Raw genomic sequence first — 21,499 nt, 5'->3', positions numbered from 1 at the left:
CTAAATGTAGCTCTATGAGCCCTGGATTTCTGTATCTCCTGCTTTTCCTGTGTGTATCAAAACGCCGAGGTTGCCTTGCCTACTGTTGCATTGTAGGCACACATCCATTCATGCTACATTCTAGACAAAGAGAAGAAGGGAAGTGCTCTTTCCAAGCAGGAAGGCTGTGTTATTACAGGATCCCAGGGACAAGGTTTCATGTCAGTTAAGGACACCCCATTGCTTAATGAGCAAAACAGGGATAAAAACTGTTGATAGTCCACTAAATAGAGTTAAAGGGACAATTTGCTGTAAGCCAATTAATGATGGACATTATTCCATCTGATTAATTTCCAAGGAGGAGCTATGTCTGAGGAAATATAAGAGTCTTTACATTTCTCAGTTTGCAGCTAGGAATTGATTTAAAAAAAGCAAAAATCTGAGAATGACCAAGAAACATATTAGCAAGATTTGAAGCAATGGTTTTAAAAAACAGCCAATCAGAAGAAGACAGATTTGACACCATGAAGACAAATTATCTACTACGCAAAATTAGGTTGAAGTATTATGACCAAGAAAGCAAATCCAGCCTTGCAGGCACCAAAATGACTCCTGTAAAAAGAATTCAAAACTCAAGTTAAATTAAGGTATTATGAAAATAATGTGGAAAGAAATCTTAACATATGTCTGTCAAATCTGGACAACTCTATAAGGAAGGAAGAAGTTCTGGAATTTCATTTTGATATGAACTAATTAATAAAAGGGGAAAAATGTGAACTTGTGGTGCTTTACAGCCACCAAAAATAATGTTTATCCCCTTTACAGATGCAAAAAACTCTTTTTCACTCTTCAAAATTCACTCAGTGTATCCTGAAAGTCTCAATTACTACTTGAATAACAGTAGTGATGAAACTGTAGAAGTGAAATTCTATTGAGATAGGAAATGCATATTCCAAAATCCTTTGTTTTGGTTTTCTGGTAGGGATTTGTTTTGTTTGGTTGGTTGGGGGTTTTTTTAATATTTGGAAAACTATAAGTTTTGATACATACTGTTCTTTCAGTACAGTTTTAAAAACCCTAAGTGCTGCACTTGTCACAACTAAGTCATCCCCTGCTCTGAAAAGATGCCAGACTTGACATTTCTGGCATTTCTAGAGTAACAGGTAGAACACAAACATGCTTTAAGTATATGTTTTCTTCCATGGAACATAAATGAGTGAAGAAAGGCACTATCACCTTTTCCCCGAAGATTGCACGCAACATCTAGCAAATAAAGTCATAACATATTACTCTGCACAGTCTTTCAGGGGGTTGAGCTTCACCACTGAAGCTCAAAAGCAAACCACTGTCGACATGTGGGTGTTAACCTGAATTGTCAGCCAGTGCCCACACCAGAGACCCTGTTGATGCTGTGCTTCAGACATCAGGACATTAGAGGTGTTGGCTCTGCTCGACACCCCAGGCAAGCAGGAGAAGGCCCTGGTTTCTGGAACCTCAGTGAAATCCTCTCTGTCTCCCTGATCATTTCTATGGTGCTCACTGGCACATCCTCTGAGCCCTCAGTCATTTATTTGTCCCTGAGTCTCAGAGTAATTTAGCTCTTCCACTGAGCCTCTGAGTAATTAAATAACACTTTCCTTTCTTTTCTGATTCCCATGTGTCTTAAAACTTCAGTGCATCTTCCATAACACATTAAGGTAGAGATCCTTGGCTTCCCTGTTCTCTCTCTCACACAGAAACACACATGCCCACTTGGGAGATAAATACAGATAGGCTGTATTTATCACTGCCTCCATTCTTCCCCAGAGTTCTTTTTCCTCCTCCTCCTCCTCCTCCTCCTTCTTCCACATCCATGCTCCAGGGGTCTCCAGGGGGCTCACACTGATCATTCCACATCACTGTGAGAAATACCTTCACATTTATGATATTCTGCCTCCAGCTAATAGGCTCATCATTCCCCAGGGTAATCTTGGCGTCAGCTGGAGCCACACGAGCCTGTTTGTGTGCTGCAGACAAATTGTTCTTGGACACCTACTTACCAACACATCTAGCAACAAGGCACTACTCTGCCAATATATTGCTAAATTTGCTGGGGTTTGCCTTGTCATTGTGAAACTGGTCTTTTTTCTTTTTTTTTTTTTCCTTATAATCCTAAATATCTGAAGTGTTCAAAGCAGCTGAGCCTAGACAATGGTCCGGCTTGGATTTTCCAATTTTATCTCCATCCTTTCTCCAGGCTCAAGCATTAGGACTTAAGCAGTGACAGGATATAAATCCAGATGACTTACACTTTTGCTTTTTTTTATCCTCCCTCATAATGAACTATCTGTGAACTGATAAAATAAAATTAATTTTATTTTCCTGAAAAACATGATGAGGAGAGTAGAAATAACAGGTTAAAGAAAATGAAAAGCAGGGCATGCAGCTTTCAATCAAAGGACTTTTCTTTGTAATATATGGGGGAAAATAACTAATGTGTATCAGGAATCTGAACAAATAGATTATAGAATATAATTTTTATAACTTGCAAATATGAAGTAAATGGGGGTTTCCAGTGCAAAAATAAAGCAGAATCACATCAGAGATTACTGAAGGACTTGTTGCTGTTGACTTTTTTTACAAGAGCAATTTGGAATATGTGGGTGAACGTGATCTGATGGAGAATTTTCCCTTTCTGTCCTATAGTAGTCTGCACAGCAGCATAAGGTACCTTTGCAAACTAACCATCACAAACAAGCAAAGACTTTATAGTCTCTGAGAACTCAGAAATATAAAAACTCGATAGGACCTGCTTGTGGTGCAGCACAGACACTCTCATTCACTGCTCTGGTTAGTTACACAGCCTGCATTTTCCATAAGGACTGCTAAGGTTTTCCTTGAGGAGGACCACTTAATGCCTGGGCCATGCCAGTGACTGCAAACCAGAAACATACCCTTCACCAGCTTCTGCACTACAAAACAATTTGGAAATTTAAAAGTGGGAGGAGTAAGATGGTGCTTGTTCCCAAAAACAAATGCACAAAATGCCCCATCCATACAAGTGCACATGCAGAAATCCCTGCCTCACCCAAAATGCCAGAAGGAGATGCTACCTTGCTCTTATGTTAGAATGTGCTTTAGAAATGCAGCCAAGTCCTGAAGAATAGGAAACCCATGGAGAAAAGTAACATATAATCACTGGATTAATGGCTGCCATGTAACTCATATGTGTGAGGACATAGAAAAAACACAATTTTGTCACCGAGTCTGGGATGCTGTTACCTAATGCTCGTGTTTTCACAGAACTTCTTCAACCAGGAAAAACTTGTTACCTGGCAAAATACATTTTCCTTCCCTAGAATAGATATATGCAGAAGGTGTCAAACATTCTGTATAAAGTTATACCAAATAAGAAGTTTCAGTGCCCTTACCAGGAAAAATGAGACTTTTCCGAAACACACTACAGGGGAAAATTCCACTTTAAACCAGTTTGTGCTAAGAAATTACAGTTTTTCTACAGAAAACAAAGACATGTCATGACACCATATCTTTCTTTCCATCATTTTTTCATTTTTTTATTTTATGGAGGGGTGTTACGTTTAGTTTTGGGGTCGTTTTTCTGTTAAAATTTGTTTGTAATTCCAGGACTAATATAATAGTTCTGTATCATGAGCTTTTCTCAGCAGCAAGTAATCTTATACATTGCTAAAGCATTTTCTTAACATTGAGCACATATCAATATTTCCATTTTTTGTTCATGCCAAAAAATGACTTTGTGGTAAATGTGAACATAACTGCAAATATATATCTATTCAAATGTTACCTGTATGTGTCAGAGCTGATATCATTATTAGATAATGTTTTACTAATTGATAAGACAATGTTGTATTAATTATCAAGCCACAGCTTAGAAAAATAAAGATATGTCATATGGGAATATATTGAGACATTACTCTTGTCCTTTGGCATAGAAATCAAAAATGATAGCTATTATTATGAGCATGTACTAACATTTTTAGTAAGCTTATCTTACATTAAATGAAATGTGATAAAAAAGAAAGACAAAAAGCTAAACTTCAATGTTGAAAATGGTCTGATGATCAAGATAAAATTTCATCACTGGTTCATTAGTTCTGTACTTTCATCTCTTGAGTCCTAAAACCCCCATCTCTGATTGTACTGTCTCAGTCGGCTGTGGAAGTTGCTATTTCACACACCAGAGGCTGGATTTCCCTGACTAAGATCAGTTTAACTGTCAGCAGTTTGTGACATCATCTGAAAACACAAAATACACTGTAATGGGATACTCACATGAAATTATTTTTACCTTACCTGTGGCCCATCTAACATCAAGAACCTTCAAGTAACTCTTAGGAGGAGGGTGTAGCAAAGCAAAGACAAAGGTAATATTGTGATCTGGGCCAGCATTACAAAAGAAAAGTACGCAGATTTAGAGCTTGTTACAGCCTCACCTAGATTCCAGCTGCAAATCCAGTTGGAATCTTCACACTAACTTTAATATCTAATTAGGATTTAATTTTTGATGTAAATCCATTTAAACGTATTTTTGTTTATATATATATATGTATATATACACATTAATATTTATGCTTTCATACATTTGTGCATGTGTATATATGTATATGTGCTGTAGAGAAATAAAAAGACAAATGTATAAATGCACTTTACAAAATAAAATTGTATTATAAACTGCAGGAAGATAATACATAGCCTGCCTTTTTCCTGCTTGAATTCTATCAGAAAAGCACTCTACTTGTACTTCTTTATATATATATATATATATATTCAGTGCTTACAGCATGCTGTTTTCATTACAGATTGCCAGTGTGCTGGGAATTAAGGCCATGTTACACACAGACAGATGTTATTTTATAGAGTGTTTTTCAGTGTAATAGTACCAGACTTTAGCACTTAGCCTGCCTCCAATTACCCATTAACAGTTTGTGTAATTGGGGAGCAGGAAAATACCTACTCTGCATTGTAAAGATATCTGCTTCCCAAACTTTGGGAAGTCTTTTCTGTGAGCAGTAACCATTATTTAAAACAAAATGCTTTAATCAGGGAAGGAGTGATTGAAAAGCATTTCAGTATGTCTGCTGGGCAAAGCTTCCCCTTCCCACTTTCATTTCAAAGCCATAATGAAGGAGAAGTCTTGCCTAAAATCCTGTGCAAATGTTTCTGATAGAAGGAAGCAATCTGATACAGAATATTCTGATGGCACAGTTTGCTGTTTGTTTGCATTCATTTCTAGTTTCTTAGTGGGTTAAGGAAAATTTGTGTATGTAGATGACTTTTTATTCTATCGTAAAACACCCACACATCTGGAAAGCCCTCACATTCAGCACATCCTTTGTCAGTGATGCTAAAGCAAGCATCTGCTATGTGCCTCTTCAACAGCACGCAAAATGTTATTGAGTATCAGGCAGTGATATGTGGTTATTGTTCTCTTGACACATTTTTTGGATCACAATTTTTGATGGTACATATAGAAATGGATGGTGTTTTCTGAGAAGTTTTAACAGATCCATAAGTAAGTTTACAAGAAAAAGCTGTATGTGTTGGGCTGTAATGGCTCATCCAGTACAATTGGGAAAAATCTAATGATGCCAAACTTAATAGCCCAGTTTCTGGTGAAGAAAAGGCCAGACTCTCCGAACACACCTTCAACAACAGGCGCTTATTTTAAGACCACATTCATGGCTGAAGCCATGAATATCATCTGGAGGAGTGCTTTTCCATTGGGTCTGAACTGGAAGCAGGTCTGCACATTTATTCCTGTTTGTTGCAATGCCCAGGTCAGGACCTGTACAGTGATTACCTCTAGGACAGCCCAGTGTGCCAGGGTCAGCTTCTTCCTGGCAGCAACCAGCTGCACCACAAGTGGGCTCTTAACTCTCACTATTGGCTTGTGAGCAATGATTTTGTTGGAAATTATCTCCTTCCACAGGTGGAATAGTTGTGTGTGCATACATGTGCATACGCTTGTAATCAACTCTGAGCCCCTTGTGAAGAAAAGACATTTGCTGAGGAATAAGTTTATTTTTCCTTTTGGGTACTCCTACAGTCTCTAAATTTTGGAAAAATGTCAAAAGACAGTGCACAACAGGATCATCCTTCTTCATTAGACATTTTTTGGTTTTTTTCTAACTTGCTCATGTTTTTCCCTTTGTGGAGCATTTTTTTTTTGGCACTGAAAAAACAGAATTATCCAAGTATGAGCACAGACAAAGCCTGTCAAGGGTTTACTCACCAGCTATTAGTAGAGAGTAACAATGGCATTGTGTGAAGAGTATGAGCCATGCTGGAGAGGCCCACCAGGTATGTAGCTATGCTCAACAGCATTCTTCAAGATCAAGAATTTCCTCTGGGGAGTTAAGCCCCCAGAATAGGCTGAAAGGTGGAGGAAGGGCTGGTTCACCAGGGGGAATAACTTGAGACTCAGAGCCACAGACAATATGAACAGTGGACTGAGTGATCAGTGCAGTCCCTGCCATGGGCAATACCAAGAACAAAGCTGGGTGTACTTATGGAATGATCAGCTGTACGGGAACGTTGGGTTTTTTTTACATAACATGTCCTAACTGATTCCCAGAATAAAATAATGTTTGACTTGCTTCAGTTAACAGAACCCAAATATCTCTGGCAGATATATGACAGACCATTGTTCCTACCTGTGGCTCACACACTTTCAGTTGCCACATTCAGTGTCCTTCTCTGAACATTAAATATATCCACAGACACAGGAAGGCAGCATTTTGCACCCTCCTCTCCCCAGGATCTTTTGCAATTTACACCACTTGACTACTGATCCGAAGTTAGATTGGGTTAGACAGCTGTACAGCAGAACTGAGTGTACATCTGATGCTCTCTGGCAGACACCAGAGTTTCCTTAATGATAGAGAATCCTTTAGAAAAAAACACCAAAAACATACTGGATAAAATGTGCAAAGGTAAGTTTTCCTCTTCTTACCCTGTTTTTCCTGCTTTGCCCTCCCTGGGTTTTAAGTCAAAAGGGCCAAGGTTTTATAGAGTCTTCTCACTCCCTTGCAGCTACATTTTGAGGACCTGGGTACAGAGCCCGGGTCAGAGCAGCCTTGTGGTATTTCTAGCTCCTGTGAGGCAGCTTTTTCATTCCTCCTTCAACCACAGCTAAGTGGCTGGGAGAAAATGTGAACCTGAAGCTATAAAAAGAGCTGCACAAACCAAACAGAATCAAACAGACAAGGAACACAATTTATATAACCAACCAGACAGTTTATGTTACGGATTCACTTATCTCAGATGCTTTTTTAAGATAGCATTCAAAGAAAACATCTTTGTTGCAATAATATGCAAATCCATGATGTAATGTGTCGAGTTTCAATACATTCCAATAATACATCTCTAACCTTTACCACTCAATTGTGGTCAAAAATCTCCTGATTCAGTCTTTCAGACATGTTGACATTTCTAGTGGTAGCTTGACACAAGAATATTGAGTACTTTGAATTATGATAAACATAATATTTCATGTGTTGGGTTTTTTGACTATTTTTAGTGGCAGCCAAGTTTGTGGATAAATGTACCAAATAGTCTTGCAATAATATGCTTCAACTTTACCCATAGGCCTGGACATTTTTGACACACATTTCTCTAGTTTTTGATTTAGCTTCATAAAATATCATCATTTCTCTCAGGAATAACCATCCTTCTTTTGGAACAAAAATTCTTGTTTTCTTCGAGCTATTTTGTACAACAGCTCCTAAATCATTAGCCTCTCCAGTCCATTGCCAAGTCAAGACAGCACATCAAATTCCAGTCCCAAGCACACTGGTGTTAATTTGGGTACTAGACACAAAGGATATGCTCCTGCTTTGCGCCTGTGAAAGGCAGAGAAGTCTCTGTAATTCTCTGAAGAGGAATTACAGAAAAGTACTGCTGCATCAGTGGGGAAAACTGTTTTTGTATGAAAGAGCAATTGTTTTGCCCTATCAGAAGTTTTGTCTGCAGGACTTAACCAGATAAAATGAACATTAAAAGCTTTTTAAACCTAAATAAAACAAACAGAGGAGTAACCCAGGCATTTTTCTCCCTTTTGTCTCGTCCTCAAAGCCCTGGGTCATCACTGTATTCCTCTCCCTGACTTTGGTGACCATCAAGGTGGTCAGAAGGCAGCATGCACACATTGGCATGCTCTCCTGCCATACTCTTTCTGAGCATGCTCTTTGGGACTTGTAGCTCCCAAAAGGACATGGGAAATGTGCAGATCTTTGCATTCATTATGTCCAGATTTTGCCAAAATGCAGTAGAATTACCTGATTTGCTAAGTACTCTGAACTTCTGTCATATCTTGAAAGTAAATTGTAATGGTCCTTTGCAAATCTGATTGTTCCACTCTTTTGATTCTCAGCAAGGCAAAGTAACCATCTTTCCCTCTCTTTTTTTTCTTTTTTTTTTTTGTGGATCATTTTTATTTTTATCTGCCTATATCTATTTCTTTTATCTGGACATGAACACTGCTGATTGTCAATTAAGATCTGTTGATTAAATATCCCAGGTCCTTAAATCATTTATCATATTATGGCAACTCAAATTTCATTATCCACCCTCTTTTTAACAGTATATTATAATTTAATAATGTCATCATAGTCACATTTATCAAGCAGAGATAAAGGTTAGCTGTTGTTTGGCAATACTTCTCTATGCTTGAATTTGTTTAGAGTGCACATTCCTTCAAACTTCAGTTTATCTATTGCAAAGCCATTTTTTGACACTGGAATCCCATCTTCCCTGAGCAATGGCAGAAAGGATTTAATAAATAAGGTAATGTGACAATCACATAATTCCCTCCAGCCTCATATTTCAAAGATCTCAGCCTCATGCAAGCAACAGAGTTCTCCATGGACTCGCCCTGCAATAACACACACATAGCACTTTTAATTCCAGTTAGATCACATCCAGTGATTCAGTTTATGTTAGTACTCCAGGCTATGAAGCAGTGTGTCCAGGGAAGAGCTGCATGCTTTGTTCACCTCCTCTAAATGCAAGGGAAGAGCACATTAAAACTTAGGCAGAAAACCAGGCAGGAAGCTGGTTAACACAGCCCAGAATGATTAGCTATGTCCTTTGATAGAAAAAGCATAGGATAAGAAGTTTTTTGATAAAGGGCATTTTTTTTCTCCAGATCTTAAGATAATAGTCCCATGAGTATAAGGTATTAATGCCAATCAGCAATCCTTACTAAAACCAGTAGCTGAAAGATTAGCTTCTCCCAGGGTAATAGAATAGTGTGTATGCTATGACACACATGAAAAAGAGTACAGCACAGCAGGCTGGACACTGAGTTCTGTACAACTCACCAGCAGGGTGTTGGGCTCTTTTTTCTTTCATTTGTTCCCAAGCTGCATTTCAGATCAATTGTGATGAATATAATGCAGAACTACCATATGGGAGCTGCTGAGGTTGTTTAGTTTGTTCAGCCTGAAGCAGATGAGACTGAGGGGAGACCTCATTGTGCTCTTCAACATTGTCACAAGGGAAAGCAGAGGGGCAGACACTGATCTCTTCACTCTCATAACCAGCAATAGGGCTTGAGAAAACAGCATGAAGCTGAGTCACAGTAGGTTCAGTTTGGATATCAGGAAAAAGTTCTTCACACAGAGATGTGGTCACAGCACCAAAAAGCATTTGGACAACATCGTCAGGCACATGATAGGGTTTTTGGAATGTCCTGTGCAGGGCCAGGAGTTGGACTCAATGATCCTTGTGGGTCCTATCCAAATCAGGATACACTATACTGTGCTATGCTATGATTCTATACTATAATCCTGATGGGTCCCTACCAACTCAGCATATTTTATTCTATAAAATTGGTGGGGAGTTAATTTTATCATATAGAATTTGGTACAGGAGGTATAATTGCTCAGTTTATCCTGATGATTCAAATAACCCACAGAGAAGCTGTAATTTTGTAAGTGATTTAATAAGTTTTTATGATGGAAAAGGTATTAACAAAGGAAAAATTAACAGAGAATATCAGGAAAAAACTTACAGATGGCAAGATGTATTAGTTGGTGAATAACTTCCCAAGGGATGAGGTGGAAGTTACATTGTCTGGAACTTTAAAAATAGACTCTGACAAATATAAGCAAACCTACAATAAGCAATGATCTTGCAACGACAAGAGGAACTGTTCAGTCTTCTTCTCTAACATTTCTTCTTATTTACAGTTCTCATCCCCTTGTTCACGGACTGTCCTCTCTGTGTGTACTCAAGCAGCTCCAAAAATCAGGAACAGTGGCACTCCCCTTCATCACCAGATTAGGCACTTCCAGTGTTAAATCCACAACTAGGAACAGCTTAGGTGGCAAAATACTACAGTTGGAATTAAAACCATCATAACCTCTACACTTCAGCAAAGAAGATATCTAGAATATTCACTCTCTTTAGCTTTAAATTACATGGAAAAAAACAAAGGCTGTGTACAAACTTTTTAGTACAAGTAAATGAACCATTGAAAGCAGCTGTCAATGAGGGTGAGGTGAGGAAACAACAATTAGCAAAAAACACAGATGTACTGTGTGTCCTATGAGAAAAAAGGTGGTGCAAAAATATGAAGCAGTATATTTGCTTGTTTATCATGAGTACAAAAGCATCTTGGTTCTCAAATACTGAGAAAAATTGCAAGCACAGAGAATGGGTAAGATTATCAAACATCTTGGTGATACTAGAAAACAGAACAAAGTTTAGTGCAGCATACACAGTTAATATTTATTGTTTCATTTGCAACTGACCTAAAAACATGAGATCTTAGACAATGATTTATTCAATGTTAATACAGATGATACAAAAATCAAGCTCAAATTTTAAAATCACACCTTATTGCAAGGAAAAAATAAGGTCATATACTTATGGACTGACTCCCATTCAGACAAAAGAATTCATTATATTTTTGATGCTGTACGACCTATGAATGAATATATTTTCAAGGTATTTTAATATTACCTAACTTAATTTTCAAAAACAATGAAGACATCTAAAAGCTTGACTTTCAAATACCCCTTAATTCATCCAAACAAAGAGTTTGTGGTGGTACAGGTGCTTTCTTAGAGGGGTGCCATCACTTGGATCCTTGGCATGGATTTTGCTGTCAGTTTGAACAAAATTATGGAATAACTATTTCTTAATGAGCTGGCTGGTCATCCATTTAGTGAATTGTAGTCCTTGCTGTATGAATTGCCAGTGAAAAACTGAGCTAGGCGGTCACTCTAATGCAAGAGGAGAAATTGGCCTTCACACAACATGCTTGGCTTCCAAACTAGGCTGCCTAAGCACTCCCAGAGCACCTAGGCAGTACACTTGATGAAAACTAGGCTGTTGCTAAACATACAGTGTTAAAGAAAAACCAAACCAGAAATATTTTTCTATGAACCATTTAAAATTTAAAAATGGAAAACCGGCATATGTCCACTGCTTTTTAAAGCCAATTTCCAGAACTCCTATTTCCCACATTATGTCAGTGAGGTAACTGAGGCTGATCCTCTCCTGTACCTGAGAAAGAGAGAGAGGAAGAGCTGCATTAGCTGGCTCTTGTTTGCTGAATTTTTGAGCCAAACATATCACAGCCAGAGTTAGAGCCATGTTCAGTCAGCTTCAGCTTCTCTTGATGGCCTGCAGCCTTTAACAGAACTTGCACGAATGGAGGGTTGCTTGGACACCTCTTCTGAGTTTGCCCTTGTGTAGAAACCTCTCTCTTAGGAAGACCTCTCTCCTGGCTGGCGGCTCTGACCTCTTTGACATTAGATGTTTCAGCTTATTCTGCTCCAAGCACTATTCTGCTGCATGTTGTGCATTGCATTTGAGTTCAGATGAAACATTTCACTTTGTTCTGCATCTGCACTTGACCCACCAGGTGTCTCCTAGGGAAGGAACATCTTCAACAGCACACATTGGTTACCAGGTCAAACGTATTGGATTTAAATCACAGGATCATCTATGGCATAAGCTAAGGGTACTTCAGAAACCTCCTCCCTCCTTGCAGAATGCACCAAATGGGACAGGCTGCAACTCTGAAAGAGCAGTTCCACAGCTAAGGCACTGGGTGACTTGGTGAAAACAAGTCCTTGTTTAAAGACCATTCATTGAAGGAAGCCAGCCTGCCTCTTCTTCCAGCAGAAACCAGATGTGTTGGCCAGCAAGGCATGCACAAAGCTTATCATCCTGCTCAGGGTGTTCCCATAGGATTCTTCATTGGGACTGGGGACAGAAGAGAAGAGAAAATGTATTATTCTAGAGAATTGCTGCAGTCTGCATATGGGAACAAGTCTGGTGCAACCAAATTTTCATTTTTTTCTTACAGTTCATGCATGGACAACTTGGAGCAACAGATTGTTATTTACATCTGCTGAAGTGCTACGAAGAGAGACAATTTTGCAGGGCCACAGTCAGTTCATATCCCACATAGCAATGAGCAGCTAAAGCTGAACATTAAATGTCATAACCTCTGTGGAAACCTCGATGAAGTAAAAAAATGATATGTCTCAGAGCTCAGCAGAAAAATTATCATGCAAAGGGAGCACCTTGTGTGTTTTCTTGAATAACACTGAACAATTACAGAAGGCTGCCAGGGTGACTAAGGGTGATCTATCATAAATCTTTGTACACAGAAGATGGTGACTTTCACATTTCCTAGTCTGTCTAGGAAAAGACAGACTTTCTTTCCTAGTCTGACCCCTCCTCACTGCTTTATGCAGCAAAGAAGAAATTGCTACCCCTATGGATTGTGTGTGAATTTATAGGCTCCTTTCGTACCAACTGAAGTAGAGAGCAGGCAGTTTCACAAGGATTCAAGCTGTTAATGGCTAAAATTTTGGCAAACATTAAAGCTTCCTTAGGACTAAGCCATGTTCTTGCTTAAGTTAACACAGCCAGTTCTCACCCTTCCTGCCAGGGTCAGCAGGAAGGGCAGCTGGGATAAATATCATGTGAAACTCTGGTTAGGAGCTGGGACACCTGTGGAGCCTGTTTGGCTCTGGCCTCTGTGTATGTAAGGAAAGGAGAGCTGGAAGGGTCTGTATTTTATGGATGTTCTTGTTCATCTCTCCCACAGTCACAAGGTGAGCAGTGCTTTTAGGCTTGTGGCACTAAAAGTGGAGTTTTTCAAAGTCTTCCTCTCACAGGAAAAAAGATCTGTAACTCACCTACTATTAAATAGCGTCTGAGTCTGCAGCTCCTCTGCTTTTCCATCTATAAGTAACTATGGCTATAACTGCCGTTGTCAATAAGTTTCCATTTGGGAGACCAATTTTGATTTAACTCTGCACAAAAAACTTCTTCCATTGAAATAAGTGCAGTCTTTGTTAACCAAAAAGCACATGGCCATTAGAACAAGACTTAAATGTTTACATGAACATTTAAAACACTGCACATTCCCATTACCTTCCATAAATTTATTAATTCCAGCTTCAGCTGCTTCACTTTACCCATCCCCTAAAAAATGCCAGTCTTGGTAAGACTTATTTAATTTCTAGAAATTATGTCTCCTCCAGCATATATGTTTTTGCTTTCTCCTTTAAAATTCTTCCTCACCATAACTAGGTTTTATTTCTTTTGTGCTCCTATGCAAATTCCCTGGAGGTTGTGAACCTCCAGGTGAACCTCATCAAACTGGTTTGCTCTTCTCTCAGAAAGGAAGATGATGGCAGTTTTAAAGAGGTTTTCTAGATTTTCTGCCTGGAAAGCAATAACTTCAAGTTTGCAGAGTTCTCTAAATAGTTAGATATGCAGCATTCATCGAAACATATGTGGATGTTGCTGGGCACAGGCAAGACAGGCAGTATCCTAAGACAGAAGACTGTCAGCAATAGGAAAATGTATGGGTCTAGCCCCAGCTGGAAACAAAGCACCACACAGCCTCTCACTCGTTTTGCCTTGGACTGGAGAGAGAATTGGAAGGGTAATAGTGAGAAAACTCATGGGCTTGATAAAGAAAGTTTAATAGGTAAAGCAAAAACTGCACACTCAAGCAAACAAAACAAGGAATTCACTCACTACTTCCCATGGGCAGGCAGCTGTTCAGCCATCCCCAGGGAACCCAGGCTTTGTCATGGGAAATGGTTACTCGGGAAGGAAAATGCCAGCACTTTGAATATCCCTGCCTCCCTCCTCCTTCCCACAGCTTTATATACTAAGCATGACATCATTGTATGGGATATCCCTCAGGTCAGTTGGGGTCAGCTGTCCTGGCTGTGTCCCCTCCCAACTTCTTGTGCTTCGCCAGCTCATTCACTGGTGGGATGGGGTCAGAAGCAGGAAAGGCCTTGGCTCTGTGTAAACAGTGCGAATCAATAACCAAAACATCCCTGTGTTATCAACACTGTCTTCAGCAGAAATCCAAAACAGCCCCTTACCAGCTACTAGGAAGAAATTTAACTCCACAATAGCCAAAATCAGCACAAAAAGGACTGCACTGCTCTCACCAGATGTCTATGACCTGACAGTTTATTGCAAGGGAGCAGAAAAACAGAATAGCTGCAGATACTTTCAAGGGAAGTTCTGTGTTTGGGATGGCAAACTCTCCTGAGACAGAGGGTATATGTCCTCTCCAGAAGCACCAGTTGCTGCCTTCATTTCACTCACACCTTTGAAAAGGGAGATTCAGCCACTTACCCATCCCACACCACAAGAAGTTCAGACATGACCAGCCCCCATCTCCTCATCTTTAGGGCAGGAAAATTCATCTCTGTGTCTCTTGAATAATGAACACACACAGAATGACTGGCATTGGTCAGGCCTGCAGCAATACAAAATTTGTAAATGGCTCTTCCAGATAAGCACAGAGGATTTTCCCCACACTAGTTAGTCCTCAAGACATACCACTTGTTTCCAGATAAACTCAGGCTTGAACATGAGTTTTTTTCTCTACTTGGAATATGGGCATGCACTAATCTTCTAAGAGGAATCCGTAGCAAACAGAGAAACTCCTGTTGTTTGTTTGGTTTTTAAGTAATGAATGAAAACTCAATTTTGTAGCCAAATGCCTAGACAAGAGCATGCATTTCAAAACCCCACTAACACGTAAGGGAATCACAGCTTATGTTTGTTTGAGTCTACATATTTGAAGAGAACTTTTAAACTCATTTAACTCACACATTTTTGAGAGAAACCTTGTCAAGGGCATATGAAATAGAAACACTGGCCTGATGGTGCTCAAGAATCACTGGCATCAGGCCTAACTCATTATTTTATGAAGGAACTGGCAGTCAATCAATGGGAAATTATCTGTGCTGTATTGACATAAATCATAATTGGTTTCCCTTGAATGCCATGCCAAATCCTTAACAGAATGAGTTACTGTATGCTTTATACAAGTTTTCTTTCTTTATCAGTTCAGTTTAAATCCATTTTGAATGCAGATGAGCAGCAGCACCCCGGCAGAGCAGTCCCTAGGGAACAAAAGAACTGCCATACCTAACCCAGCATCCTGCATCCAACAACAGATAGCATCTGATGGCTCAGAAGCCAGGGAAGTGAGAAAGAAAATGCATCTGTTCAGCCATGCACTGGAATTATAGGAAGCAGGGTTTTAAGAGACTTTAATGTTTCTTCTCTAAATGGGAAATGTGGCTGCATCTCTATTTTCCCTTTCTGCAACTTAGCATTTGCATATATGTGCCTATCCATATAGTATCCCATTCACATCCTGAAATTTTGCTCAGAAACTGATTTCTTGCTGAGAATGACTTTTTTCTTTTTACAACCTGGAGGATGAGCATGGCAAAGCAGCACTTTTATTTGCCCTCTGGCTCTCAGCTGACAGTTTCTTCTCTGGGCACAAGAGTTACTACAGGTCATGGTATCAACCTGGCTTTCCAATGCTGCTTGTCACATTGTCACTGCCCAGCTGATCAAGTGTCTGAAGAGACCTAGCACAAAATGAAGGCAGCTTTGCCTTGAAGGCTTGCCACCTTGCTCGCAGCAATCTTAGCAGTGGAGCTTCCTCCAAGAGCGCTGCTAACACGAGGACTGCCAGACTCTCTTTGTGGCATCTCTGATGATCAGTACCAAACGAGGCTAACACCAGCCTCTCTTTCTCTGTGGCTTTGTTTCCTCCAGTTAAAGAAGACTGGAGAAGAGGTGCTGAGGAAACTCTGAAGCTCTGCTAACTCCCTGTTCTGTCCCTGTTCTGGGACAGAAAGAAGGAGAAAATGAGAGAAAAAGAAGGAAAAAGCCGGAAGAAAGGAAAAGGATGGGTATGGCAGGGTTTCACATTCACAACTTTCTGGTGAATGGGGATGTTTTCCATCATGTTGCAGTCAATGAACCAAACTCTATCATGCCAGCTGGCCTCTGCCTTCCTTTGTGAAGCAAGTCCCAGGGACTGGAGCAGACCTTGCCTTGCATAGTTGCTGCTGAAAGGGTCAACTGAGCTGCTGCGGTCACATCAAAGGAAGAGCAGCTTCAGTGAGTTCATGGAAGTGAGAGAAAACATAGGCTAATAAAATACAAGCACTGCAGTAAATCTCTCCTCCTGATTGCTTTTTTTTTCCCCCTGGTTGTTGTTCCTGTATTCATTATACATATTTTCCCATCACAGACCGGTAACTATTGTACTTTTAAATTATTCGTGAGTTAATAATCCTTAAACCAGACAAACTGGCATGTAGAAACTTCTTGTCTTTTCTTCCTATATATATTTTTTTCTTTTACTTTTCCTTTTTTTTTTTTTCATCAAGCTGTTTCAAAGTTGAAAAACACATTCCAGGATGTACTTCCACCAGCCAAAATAAGCATACTTTGTATCTGTTCAGGCATGAGGCATACATCTTAGATGCACTTGTATTAACTCCCTAACCAACACAGACCCAGGACTTAAAATGGCCTGTAATTTCTTGGCACCTGAACTGTGTACTTACAGTAATATCCTAGGCTGACAGTTTGTTTATTAAAAGCAAGCCAAGTAAAGCACATGCAGATGTCAGTACTTGATTTAAATGATTATTCACATACTCTCCTAGGTTAGATAGAAAAAAACCCACATTTCTTTCTGCATCATAACAACATAATGCATAATCTGGAGTAACTACAGGACCTTATTTCCTCTCTTTAGTAAAATTGTTCTCACTATAGGTTTGTAATACCTACATCATGTTTTAAGTGACCTTCTGAGTATCTTTCTCCAGTATTGTATTCCCTGGAGCTATTCTCAGCTTTAGAAAGGCATTCTTGTTTTAAAAGAAAACAAACAAACCAACAGAATTGGTTTTAGATTGCAGTAAGTTAAAAAATTAAATAGATTATTTTTTCTTTTGTAGACCTCCAGAAAATCTTCAGGCCATATAAATGCATACTTTGTAATAATAAGACACAGTGGCCTTGAAGAAGTTAGCAAACCTTCTGATGCAACAGCATTTCATACAATAAAACCAGAAATTTGAAAATATAGTAATCATGTCAATGTATGATAAGAATCACTTATGCTGCAATCAGATAACAAGAGAAAAGATAATAGGAAAATGTAAAGAAATACAGAAAAATATTGTATTTCATACCAAAAAATGCAGAGATCTCTTCCTCATGACTCTACGTGAACCTAAAATGCAGAAAAAAACCAAAACATTTAACTGCCCTAGGTAGGTATGAAATTATGTCAGCATAGGAGACATGAAAATTGTCTCAGAAAAATTTCCAGGCACAGGGTGGAAGTGCAAAGAGCTATGAAGAGAAGAAAATGGACAAAGATAATAAAATCATGAAGAATTATTGCAAAGTAAGCCTAGGGAAAAAAGCTATTTGAGCAGGTGAGTGAGTGATCTGTTGTGATGATATATACTCCAAAGAACAGTTAGTAGTAGTTATCTCTCTCTTCCAGATATGCAATCAGACCAGGTCTTCATTCCAAGATACTAAAACATTTCCAGGAAATATCTGAAATAATAACAATAGAAGAGGTACTGTAAGCAGTAGTAGGAAGTGATACCATACAAAAACATATTTTCAGCATCATTGACAAAACATCCATTTTATATCAAAAGGTTAATAACATTTTCTTTGGTTTTTTAATAGCTACATAGAGAGAGACATCCTCAGAATAATTTCATGCACAGCTAACTTTGTCAAGGGGGTCTCAGAAGAATGTCTAAAAAGAAAAGGGATCTGTCTCACTCCAAAGGAAAACAGCATCTTGGGAAAAAAAGCTTGATAGCTGAGAGAAGTAAGTGTAAGCAGTGCTGACTTGGATGAGGGACAAGAGTAACAGAGCAGAGGAAAACAACATCGTAGGAAGAACAAAAAAAGGCAGAGAACAGACTGCATTTCTGAACATCTCAGATGCCTGTGTATTAATACAAAAAGCATGAGGAGCTATCTGGCAGAGCTGGATGTCCTTAAACAAGAACAAAAGTATGAGTCAACTAGAATAGGGACCTGGTGGGAATACTCACATGGCTGGAATACTTACCAGCTTATTCAGCCAGGGAAAGGCAGGGAAGAGGTACTGCTGAGTGGCAGAATGTAAAAAGATCTATAGAGAAACATCTTAATAATAAAAATAATGAGGAAAAAAGCAAAGATGTTATCCTGGCAAATGTCAGCCTTCAAACCAAGGGGGTCAAGTGGAAGATACTTCTGTGAGAAAATAGTAGAAAGCCCCCAAGATACAGGGCTTCACAATAAGCAGCTTGAAAACTCCAAGCATCTCTTGGGAAAGAGGAGAGTAAGCTCTCCAGAAACTTCCCAAAGAGGAAGTTTGATGATTTGATGCAGAAAACTGTGCAAGCAACCAGAAGGGAAGTAGGTCTGAATCTCATCATAGTCTGTAGGGAAAAGTTATTTGAAAATGTCAGAGTGGAAGGGAAAAATAGGAGGAAAGCTGAGCTGAAGAAATGAGTTAAAGAGCCTCCACAAATGAAAAAAGCAAAGACAAGATATTGTACTGCAAAGAGGAACTTGAAGACCTAATAAATAAGATCCCATGGGAAACAGGGAAAAGGAGTTCCGAATTGTTGACCCCTAAAGAGATAATAAAAGCAAAATTGTGGAATATTCTAGTCAGCTGGGGAGGAAACGGGTAGGAAATGTACTAGAAATGCAGTTTGATAAACCATAAGAATCTCTGAGAGAAGAAAGAGGTATACCAGAAGTGGAAATCAAGTTTGACTACTCAGAATTCCTACAGTCAGAGAGATCAGTGTGTGAAATGAGATACGACTCAAAACAAGTCATGAGGATGATAAAACAATCCAGAAGTCTGCAACAGCAAGTTAAACAGAGAGAGAGATAGAAAGTTTGGAAAAGAGGACAGAGGAAGCTAAAAGGCTGAAATGCTTGGTAAGCATTAAGTGATTAAGTCTTCATTAAATTCCACATGAAAAGAAAAGCTATCTCAAATGAGAAAAAACAGTCTAGGTTACTTAAGGGAGAGACAAGCTACTGTGCACTTTAGTTTGGGGTCTGTTTTTCTATTTTTTTCCAAATTGCTTGGCCTAGTAGAATTCACCTTAGCTGCTGAAATATGGTAAGTATCAGAGTCATTAGTGATTGCCTTCATAAAGGTTTGGTCTGGAAAACTGAAAAAGATCAAACAAGCCACCTATTTCAAAAGCTGTAGACAAGAGAATGGAGACTTCAGTTAACATCAGCTCCCAGGAAATGCCAGAAAGTTAGACAAACTATTTGTAAAAACTAAGACTCCAAAGAAGCAAGTAGGAGCCCAGGTTGGTCTGTCAAGCACATATCAATCTGAACCCATACAATTTCCCTCTTTGACAGGGAACAGGCTTTGTGGACAGAGGCAAACATGTCAAAAGTCTTCATTTCTTAAGGTCCTTGACATTGTCTCAAGTAATATAGCAAAGGAACTAGAGAGACTTGGTCCAGTGAAACTACTAAAATGTGGAGAGCAAAGGTGCTCAGATGTTCAGAGGAAGATCCACAGTCAAAAAGGAAGGCAGTGTCAATCAATATTTCACCACAGACATATCCAGAGCTCACACTACTCCTTATTAATGGCCTGGAAACAGTGCAGAAGGTATGGTTACTACATTTTCATATAATACAGTAACTTAGAAAATGGGGTAAGAATTCAAAAAGAACTTAGCAAACTGAAAAAATGTTATGTAGAAATATTCACTTGGCATCATATATTCAGGAAAAGAACTCTGAAACCTACAGACAATCAAAAGTTGAGTATAAGTTACCAATCTCATATTGTTGCAAAAGTGTAAACATTGTGCTGGCACGTGCAAACAGAAATATTTTGTATGAGACACACAGAAAGTTTCTTCCACATAATTTTCTAAAATTCTTTGTCCCAAGAAAGCGTTCTTTAAGTAATATTAGTTCAGTGCCATAAAATCATATCTAAATCCTCTTTACAAGGAATAATGATACATCAAATGAATTATTCCTGTACTGAATGCTAATGTGAATTCATGCTGACAAGAATACAGAGACGCTATCAAAGTCTGTAACATGAATACTGTCTATCTCTGTCATGCACAGATTTAGCAGTTGGAAGGATACACAAAACTCAGACATCAATTGATCACCAGAAGAAGGCAGCAAGATTAAAATCAATTAACAGTAAAGCAAAGGCAGGTCCTCTCTATCATCTTCTATCCCCTCATTTTGTTACTGCTGCCTTTTACAAAGGCAATGACAACAAATTTATTGCAATTTATATCTATATTTATAGTCATATTTTGATCATCGTGCACTGCCATATTTTAAACCACAGCAGAACACAATTACTTGGTTTAATTTCTTGTTTTTTCTTTTTTAAAGATGAATGCAAGAAGTATTTTGTAGAAATGTAGAGAAAAACCCTTATCACTGTATTATTAACTGAAAGCCAGTATTTTTTTTCTCCAGCCAGGCTGCGTTGGCTTCCAGGTCACCCAGCTGCCAACCTGTAACAATGAGAAATAAATCACCCAGCTGCCTCGTTATGGTTTTCCCAGCAATGTTAGACTCTTCTCTGCTGGATTTCAAAAACAGAAGCAACCATAAAGGTCCCCCAAAAGATCCACCATCTTGGATGGATTTTCTGAAGGCTTCACACTCTTTGTTGGCATAAGAGACCTTGTTCAAATCTCCAGCTCTGGCAAACACCTTATAGACCCATGGGTCACACAAAGATGATTGGAACATCTTCTCCAGCCTCTGTACTGGATGTTTCTACATTAATGAGGGCTAAGCTCCTCAATATAAATTTTAAAATAATAAGGCACCATACAACAGATCCTCATAAAGACAATAATAACTTTTTATATTAAAGGACACTGATCCCAAGGAAGAGAGAATAGCCTTTGAGACAATGCCCATATACAGCTATCTCAAATTAAGCAAGACCATAGCTAAGAATGGTTGACAGTAGGCTGCCATCACTAATCACATGCAGTTGGCATGGTAACACTTTCTTATCTTTTTTGCTATAGATCTGCATCATTCCCAATACTATGTAGCTCGGCAATTCTAGGGTCCTGATGAGAACATAGGAATTATTATATAATCTTTAAAAGAACTTGCTGAATTATGTTAAATA

The sequence above is a fragment of the Vidua macroura genome, chromosome 3, assembly GCF_024509145.1.
Source record: "Vidua macroura isolate BioBank_ID:100142 chromosome 3, ASM2450914v1, whole genome shotgun sequence".
NCBI classification, from domain to species: domain Eukaryota; kingdom Metazoa; phylum Chordata; class Aves; order Passeriformes; family Viduidae; genus Vidua; species Vidua macroura.
The sequence above is the reverse complement of the archived record's forward strand: the minus strand, read 5'-3'. Positions refer to the sequence as shown.